This window comes from Zingiber officinale, chromosome 1A, assembly GCF_018446385.1.
Source record: "Zingiber officinale cultivar Zhangliang chromosome 1A, Zo_v1.1, whole genome shotgun sequence".
NCBI classification, from domain to species: domain Eukaryota; kingdom Viridiplantae; phylum Streptophyta; class Magnoliopsida; order Zingiberales; family Zingiberaceae; genus Zingiber; species Zingiber officinale.
This window is the reverse complement of record NC_055987.1, coordinates 109,546,757-109,555,435: the sequence shown is the minus strand read 5'-3', so window position 1 is coordinate 109,555,435 and position 8,679 is coordinate 109,546,757.

Here is an 8,679-nt window from a genome sequence, read left to right as displayed (position 1 = left end):
ATGTGGATCTTGTCCCACAAGAATTATAGAATTCAGTGGGAGCATCATTTAATTAAAGGCCTAATTAAATGATTTTAAAAGAATATGATATTTATTTCTGCATTTATTTCTGTTGTAGAATATCCATGACGTCGAATACGAACACTTTCTCTCTGCGATCTGTCCTTAAGAAGGACAAGCTCAACGGAGCAAATTTCCTGGACTGGTACAGGAACCTGAGAATAGTTCTCACTCAGGAACGTAAACTGTACGTTCTGGAGCAGCCCATTCCGGAGGCTCCTCCTGCCACTGCCACTGCCACGCGAGCTGACCGGGATGCTTACAAGAAGCATCAAGATGACGCATTAGATGTGTCCTCTCTTATGCTCGCAACCATGAACTCTGAGCTTCAGAAGCAACATGAGTTGATGAGCGCTTACGATATGGTTGAACATCTTTGTCACCTATATCAAGGACAAGCAAGGCACTGGAAGAGGAACTCCAAAGAATACCTGGAAGATCTTACGAAGAAGAGAAATAAGATTTCTACTTCAGGTATACATGTTATAGAAGTCAACCTCTCTATTTCTTCATCGTGGGTATTAGATACCGGATGTGCTTCACACATTTGTACTAATGTACAAGCGCTGAGAAATAGCAGGGCATTGACGAAGGGTGAGATAGACCTACGAGTAGGTAATGGAGCACGAGTTGCTGCTATTGCTGTAGGAACTTATCATCTATCTCTTCCCTCTGGGCTTGTACTAGAATTAGATGATTGTTGTTATGTGCCTGCCTTGACTAAGAACATAATTTCAGTTTCTTGTTTGGACAAGAAAGGATTCTCGTTTACAATAAAGAACAAATGTTGTTCCGTCTATTTAAACGATATGTTCTATTGTAGTGCACCTCTGATAAACGGACTCTATATTCTAGACCTTGAGAGCCCTATCTATAACATAAATACCAAGAGGTTCAAGTCAAATGACATGAACCAAACCTACCTCTGGCACTGTCGCTTAGGTCATATAAATGACAAGCGCTTATCCCAGCTCCATAAGGATGGTATGCTGGACTCATTTGATTTTGAATCATATGAGGTATGCGAGTCATGCCTACGAGGCAAGATGACCAAGACTCCCTTTAGTGGGCACAGCGAGAGAGCGACTGATTTGTTAGGACTCATACATAGTGATGTATGTGGCCCTTTCAATGTCGCTGCTAGAGGCGGTTATAGGTACTTCATCACATTTACTGATGACTTCAGTAGATACGGTTATGTGTACTTAATGACACATAAGTCCGAATCCTTTGAAAAGTTCAAAGAATTCAAGAATGAAGTACAGAACCAGCTTGACAAGAGTATTAAGATACTTTGATCCGATCGAGGTGGAGAATACCTTAGCCATGAGTTCCGTGACTATCTAGCTGAGTGTGGGATTCTATCCCAACTCACTCCTCCTGGAACACCACAGTGGAATGGTGTATCCGAACGGAGGAATCGTACCTTATTAGATATGGTACGATCTATGATGAGTCACACAGATCTTCCGACATATCTATGGGGATATGCTCTAGACACGGCAGCTTTCATACTCAACCGAGTTCCATCAAAGGCCGTGATAAAGACACCATATAGGATATGGACTGGGAGAGATGCCCAGGTGTCTTTCATGAGGATTTGGGGTTGTGAGGCTTACGTTAGACGTCAAGTCTCAGACAAATTAGGACCCAAATATGACAAGTGCTTTTTCATTGGATATCCCAAGGAAACTAAGGGATATTACTTCTACATTCTCAGTCAGCACAAGGTAGTTGTGGCAAAGACTGGGGTCTTTCTAGAAAGGGACTTTGTTTCTAGAAAAACTAGTGGGAGCACGTTCGATCTTGAAGAAGTTCAAGATGCGAATACTAGCACTGAAGCCTCGATGGAAGTTGAACTGGAGCCACAAAGTGTTGTGGATGATGTTTCACAAGGAGTTGAGGAACAACAACCGGTTCAAGTAGACATACCTCTTCGCAGGTCTGATAGGGTACGTCGTCAGCCTGAGAGATACTCATTTCTCTTGTCTGACCATGATGACGTTATGCTCATAGAGGATGAGCCTACCACCTATCAGGAAGCTGTGATGAGACCAGATTCCGAGAAATGGCTAGAGGCCATGAGATCCGAAATGGAATCCATGTACATCAACCAAGTATGGACTTTGGTTGATCCACCTGAAGGGGTAAAACCCATTGGGTGCAAGTGGGTCTTTAAGAGAAAGACTGACATGGATGGACTTATCTATAAGGGTTGCTTGGTAGCTAAAGGTTTTAAGAAGATTCATGGTATTGACTATGATGGAACCTTTTCTCCAGTAGCGATGTTTAAGTCCATTCGGATCATGCTTGCTATTGCAGCCTACCATGACTATGAGATATGGTAGATGGATGTCAAAACCGCGTTTCTGAATGGAAACCTGCTTGAGGATGTGTACATGACACAACCTGAGGGTTTTGTAGATCCATAGCATACTAGCAGAGTATGCAAGCTGCATAGGTCCATTTATGGACTAAAGCAAGCTTCTCGGAGCTGGAATCTTCGTTTCGATGATGCAATCAAACTGTTTGGTTTCATCAAGAACGAAGATGAGCCTTGTGTCTACAAGAAGGTTGTAGGAGATATAGTTGTCTTCCTCATATTGTATGTGGATGACATACTACTCATTGGGAAGGACATCCCTATGCTTCAGTCTGTCAAGACCTGGCTAGGGAGTTGCTTCTCAATAAAGTACTTAGGTGAGGCATCCCGCATTCTAGGGATACAGATCTATAGGGATATATCTAAGAGATTGCTTGGCCTAAGTCAGAGTACATACATTGACAAGGTACTCCTTCGGTTTGCCATACAGAACTCCAAGAAGGGATTTCTGCCGATGTCACATGGCGTGAGTCTTTCGAAGACTCGAGGTCCCTCTTCTAGAGAGGAGAGAGACCGTATGGATCAGATCCCTTATGCCTCAGCCATAGGATCGATCATGTACGCCATGCTATGTACTCGACCTGATGTCTCGTATGCTTTGAGCATGACGAGTAGATACCAGTCAGATCCAGGTGAAAGTCACTGGATAGCAGTCAAGAATATTCTTAAGTACTTAAGAAGGACTAAAGAATATTTCTTGATATATGGAGGCAATTATGAGCTAGCTGTAAAGAGTTACAGTGATGCTAGCTTCCAGACCGACCAGGATGACTATAGATCGCAGTCCGGGTTCGTGTTTTGCTTAAATGGTGGTGCTGTGAGCTGGAAGAGTTCGAAGCAGGACACAGTAACTGATTCTACAACAGACGCCGAGTATATTGCTGCATCAGAGGCAGCAAAGGAGGCAGTTTGGATCCACAAGTTCATCACTAAACTTGGGGTGGTTCCTAGCATCGCTGACCCAGTTGAGCTCTATTGTGACAACAATGGAGCTATAGCACAGGCGAAGGAACCTCGCTCACACCAGCGGACCAAGCACATACTACGGCGCTTCCATCTCATTATGTGAAGATTTGCAGAGTACCTACAGAGGCTAACATCGCAGATCCCTTGACCAAGGCTTTGGCACAGAGAAAGCATGATGGTCATACTAGGTCATTAGGCCTTAGAGCCTATACTGATTGGCACTAGTGCTAGTGGGAGATTGTTAGTTAGAGCCCTAGAGCCAATCATTTGATGATTGTATGGACTCATTGTATCATATTCTTGTATATTAATAAAGGCATTTGTTTGGTTGTTATACTTATTTGTATTAGTGCCAAATAGACTAAGTATAATAGTGTCCTTAAGTAGAAGGTTCATACCTATATCAATCGATTAGTTGAATCGATAGTGAGATGATATAGGGAACACTACTCTAAATCATTCCTAGTCGAGTATTAACATTCAGGGACAATGTTAATACAATAAGACTAGCATGTAGGTCAGATCGATGACTTGATCTCACAAGTCATGGATATAGAGATATCAAGCTGACACATGGGTATGCATTAGAGAATGTATACTGAATGACCCGCCATGAGAAAATATCATGGATCGTTATATGAGTGTCATATACTTTCTCATGTGGCTATTAGTATGACTATTAGTCCTTAGACCTGAAGTCACCATGGATCCCTACATAAGGAGTTATGTACTTTGGTTTCGTCAAACGTCACCCGTAACTGGGTGGACTATAAAGGCGATTACTGGGTATGTAACGAATTATGCAGAGGGATGTGAGTGATGTAGATGGAATCTATCCCTCCTATATGACGGGAGTGACATCGATATTCTTGATAGAGTAAGACCACGATGTGTATGGTCATACCCAAATGAGTCAATATGAGATATTGAGCTCATTTGATTGAGTGAGTCTACTTGAAGTTCAAGATTTAGATTGGTCAGAGGATGACACGGTCTATGCCTCACATTGATCAATCTAGATGTTTATGATAGAAGGACACTTGTCATATATTGTGAGGAGTCACAATTAATAGTCACAAGGTGATGTTGGATCTCAACATTCTTGTAACTTGGGTAGCAATGATGTATTGCTAGATGCCGCTCATTGCTTATGTTTCTAAAGGAGTTTAGAAACATTGCCAACGTTACAAGAGCCTATTGGGTCACACACAAAGAACAAGTGGATGGAGATTAGGTTCATATGATGAACCAATTGGATTAGGTTCATATGATGTACCAAAGATTGGATTTGAATTAGACTTATTGAGTTAGACTCAATTAGATTCAATTGTTGAATGAGTCTAATTTAAATTTGATTCATTGAGTCAATTTATATTAATGAATTGAGATTCATTAAATTGAAATTGACTTGAATCAAAGGTTGGATTTAACTCAACAAGGAAGAAATTGGTCAATTTTGACTTGACCAAATGGAATTTGAAATATCAAGTTTGACTTGATGTATTGCCACATCATAAGGATGACTCATCCTTGCCACATCACCTCCACCTCATGAGGTATGCCACCTCATTGGGGCTACACTCTTCCCTTGGTTTTAATGTGGCCGGCCACATTAATGAAGGGGGTTACATTGTGTGGCCGGCCACACTAATGGTAGGGGGGTTTTGATTTTGTGGAGTTATGTGTGCATTCATTCTATCATCTTCTTGCTTGCTTCTCCCCTCTCTTGGCTAGAGGTTGCCGTGACTTCCATGGTGAGGAGAAGGTGGTTGAGTGAGTTAATCCAAGAAGTCCAAGAAGAAAGGTAATATTTTTAGAGGAGTGTATTGTATTATCTTCTTTGCTTTCCTTTCTTCTTCCATTCCCATCCGAGAGCCCTAGAGAGAGTGCTAGCACACTTGGGGTCTTTCTTCTCCATCCTTGAGTGCTAGAGAGTACTCCTTGTTCGTGTGGATATCACTAGAGAAGTATCTATCTTGATACTTTGGAGATCCGACACGTACCTTGGACAAGCGGGATTTTGCGAGGGCACGCATCGAAGGTAAAATGTTTTCTTTGTAGATCTACTGTAGATCAAAGTATTAAAACTCGTACTCATGTTTTTTGAAAATTTTTCTTGCACGGATCTACGGCTTTGGGTGATTCGGGGTTTCCGCGACGCGAAAAGCAGTTTTCGCGGCCCGAAAAACCCAACACGTTGGGCATGAGAGCATGCTCACTTATAACTCGCACTTGGGTGAGAGTTTAGGACACCGACCTGGAAAGGTCATTGGGCGCGAGAGCATACTCACTTATAAATTGCACTGAGGTGAGAGCCTGGACACCGACCTGGAAAGGTCGTTGGGCGTGAGAGCACGCTCACTTATAACTCGCATTGGGGTGAGAGTCTGGGACACCGACCTGGAAAGGTCGTTGGGTGTGAGAGCATGCTCACTTATAACTCGCACTGAGGCGAGAGTCTGGGACATCGACCTGGAGAGGTCGTTGGGCGTGAGAGCATGCTTACTTATAACTCGCACTGGGGCGAGAGTCTGGGACACCGACCTGGAAAGGTCGTTGGGCGTGAGAGCATGCTCACTTATAACTCGCATTGGGGCGAGAGTCTGGGACACCGACCTGGAAAAGGTCGTTGGACATGAGAGCATGCTCACTTATAACTCGCACTGGGCGAGAGTCTGGGACACCAACCTGGAAAGGTCGTTGGGCGTGAGAGCATGCTCACTTATAACTCACACTGAGGTGAGAGTTTGGGACACCGACCTGGAGTGGTCATTGGGCATGAGAGCATGCTCACTTATAACTCGCACTGGGGCGAGAGTCTAGGACTCCGCCCTGGAAAGGTCGTTGGGCGTGAGAGCATGTTCACTTATAACTCGCATTGGGGCGAGAGTCTGAGACACTGACCTGGAAAGGTCGTTGGGCGTGAGAGCATGTTCACTTATAACTCGCACTGGGGAGATAGTCTGGGACACCGACCTGGAAAGGTCGTTGGGCGTGAGAGCATGCTCACTTATAACTCGCACTGAGGCGAGAGTCTGGGTCACCGACCTGGAAAGGTCATTGGGCGTGAGAGCATGCTCACTTATAACTCGCACTGGAGCGACAGTCTGGGACACCGACCTGGAAAGGTCGTTGGGCGTGAGAACACGCTCACTTATAACTCGCACTGAGGCGAGAGTTTGGGACACCGACCTTGAAAGGTCGTTAGGCGTGAGAGCATGCTCACTTATAACTCGCACTGGGGCGAGAGTCTGAGACCCGACCTTGAAAGGTCATTGGGTGTGAGAGCATGCTCACTTATAACTCATACTGGGGCGAGAGTCTGGGACACCGACCTGGAAAGTTGTTGGACGTGAGAGCATGCTCACTTATAACTCACACTGGGGCGAGAGTCTGGGACGCCGACCTGGAAGGGTTAGTAAGAAGTTCTTTGGGGGCTGATCCAGGAATTAGCTTTGATACTTGAGGGTTGGCCTGGGGATTATCCCCAAAATACCCGCCCTGGTGCCACATTTTGGGTGTCCAGCCAATTGTGCGCGACCTGGGATATTTCCTACAAATATCTCATACAAATTTTAATCAGCTCAGTTATTTGTTTATTTTAAATCTCATGGAGTACCAAATTCAAATTCTTGCTTTTCTTCATTTTCCTTCCTCGTTCCCGAGGTGGCCACATAACCATGACGTATGGCTTTTCTTTGTTTTTATCGAGGTAACCGCTTGACCGCCTTTCCTTCTGACGTATGGCCTTCCTGAGCCGAAATGATGTCGTGCGAAAATCTCATTTCATGATTTGCTTGTCACATCCATCCTTAATACCTTTTTAATACCTTTCATAGGAGAGTGACGCGTGTCCCACTAACCTTTCTTGCCACTGTGGCTGATTAATGCCTTTTGGCACACGACCCTAGATCCGACGACTCAAATTATTATACCTTCCCTCCTTTCGATGCTTCCTAGGGGTTTGGCTTTATAAACCCTAAAGGTTGTCCGCCGTCTTCTTCTCATCGTTCGTGTTGCTTTTGACTCTTCCACTTCTTTTTGCTCTTCCCGCTAAGTGTTCCTGTTGGTGCAATATTCCCTAGGTCAAGGTTGACCTGGTTGACTAAGCTTGAATTGGTTCAAGATTGAGTCTTGATGTTTAGGTTTCGATGTTTGACAATACATCGAGATTGCAGGTGCAATTGTTCATGTGGTGAGATTGTGAAGGAGAGTCAATTAGGTCAAGGTTGACTAGATACTTGACTGGAAAATCCTTGTGAGTGAAGTCAGGTGAAAGTCCGAACTGGGAGGTTAGGCAGACTGAAAGTCCTAGTGAGTGAAGCCAGGCAAAAGGAAAAACCCTAGTGAGTGAAGCTAGGTGAAAGTCCCGGTGAGTGAAGCCGGGCAGTTAGAAAATCCTTGTGAGTAAAGTCAGGTGAAAGACCTAGTGAGTGAAGCTAGGCAATATGGAAAATCTTGGTGAGTGAAGCCAGGTGAAAGACCTAGTGAGTGAAACCAGGCAACATGAAAAGTCCTGGTGAGTGAATCTAGGCAGTATGGAAAGTCCTGGTGAGTGAAGCCAGGCAAATGAGAAGTCCTAGTGAGTGAAGCTAGGCGGAAGGAAAGTCCTAGTGAGTGAAGTCAGGCACAGGAAATCGAGATGGATCAAGTTTGATCAGACATCTAGTGTTGGGAAGCCCAAGTAGGTCAAAGGGATTGATCGGATGCTTGGCACGGGAAATCCAGGTGGATCAAGGTTGATCGGACACCTGGTGAAGATAAGTTCAAGTGGGTCAAAGGGATTGACCAAGCACTTGGTGAGGGAGTTCTAGCAGGTCAAGGGTGACCAGATGCTATGATGTACCAACAGGTCATGGTTGACCGGATGTTGGTTTGAGGGACATTTGGACTTGATTTGGCAAGTCTTACATGGGCTGGATCGATCAACCGATCGATTGGCTCATGCCCAATCGATCGATCGATCGATTGGGCGAGTCTTCGCGACAAGCCTCCTCCCAATCGATCAGTGGATCGATTGGGAGAAGTGCGCGATCGCACCGAATAGCTCTGGATTGATCGACCCATCGATCCAGAGCCCCCAATCGATCAGTCGATCGATTGGGAGGTGTGATTTCGCACGATGGGATCTGGATTGATTGACCGATCGATCTAGGTGATTCCCAGGAGCACATAGGTGCTCTGGATCGATCAACCGATCAATCCAAAGCCTCCCCAATCAATTGGGAGCAATCCAATCGATTGGGATACGACCGTTGGCACTGGATAAA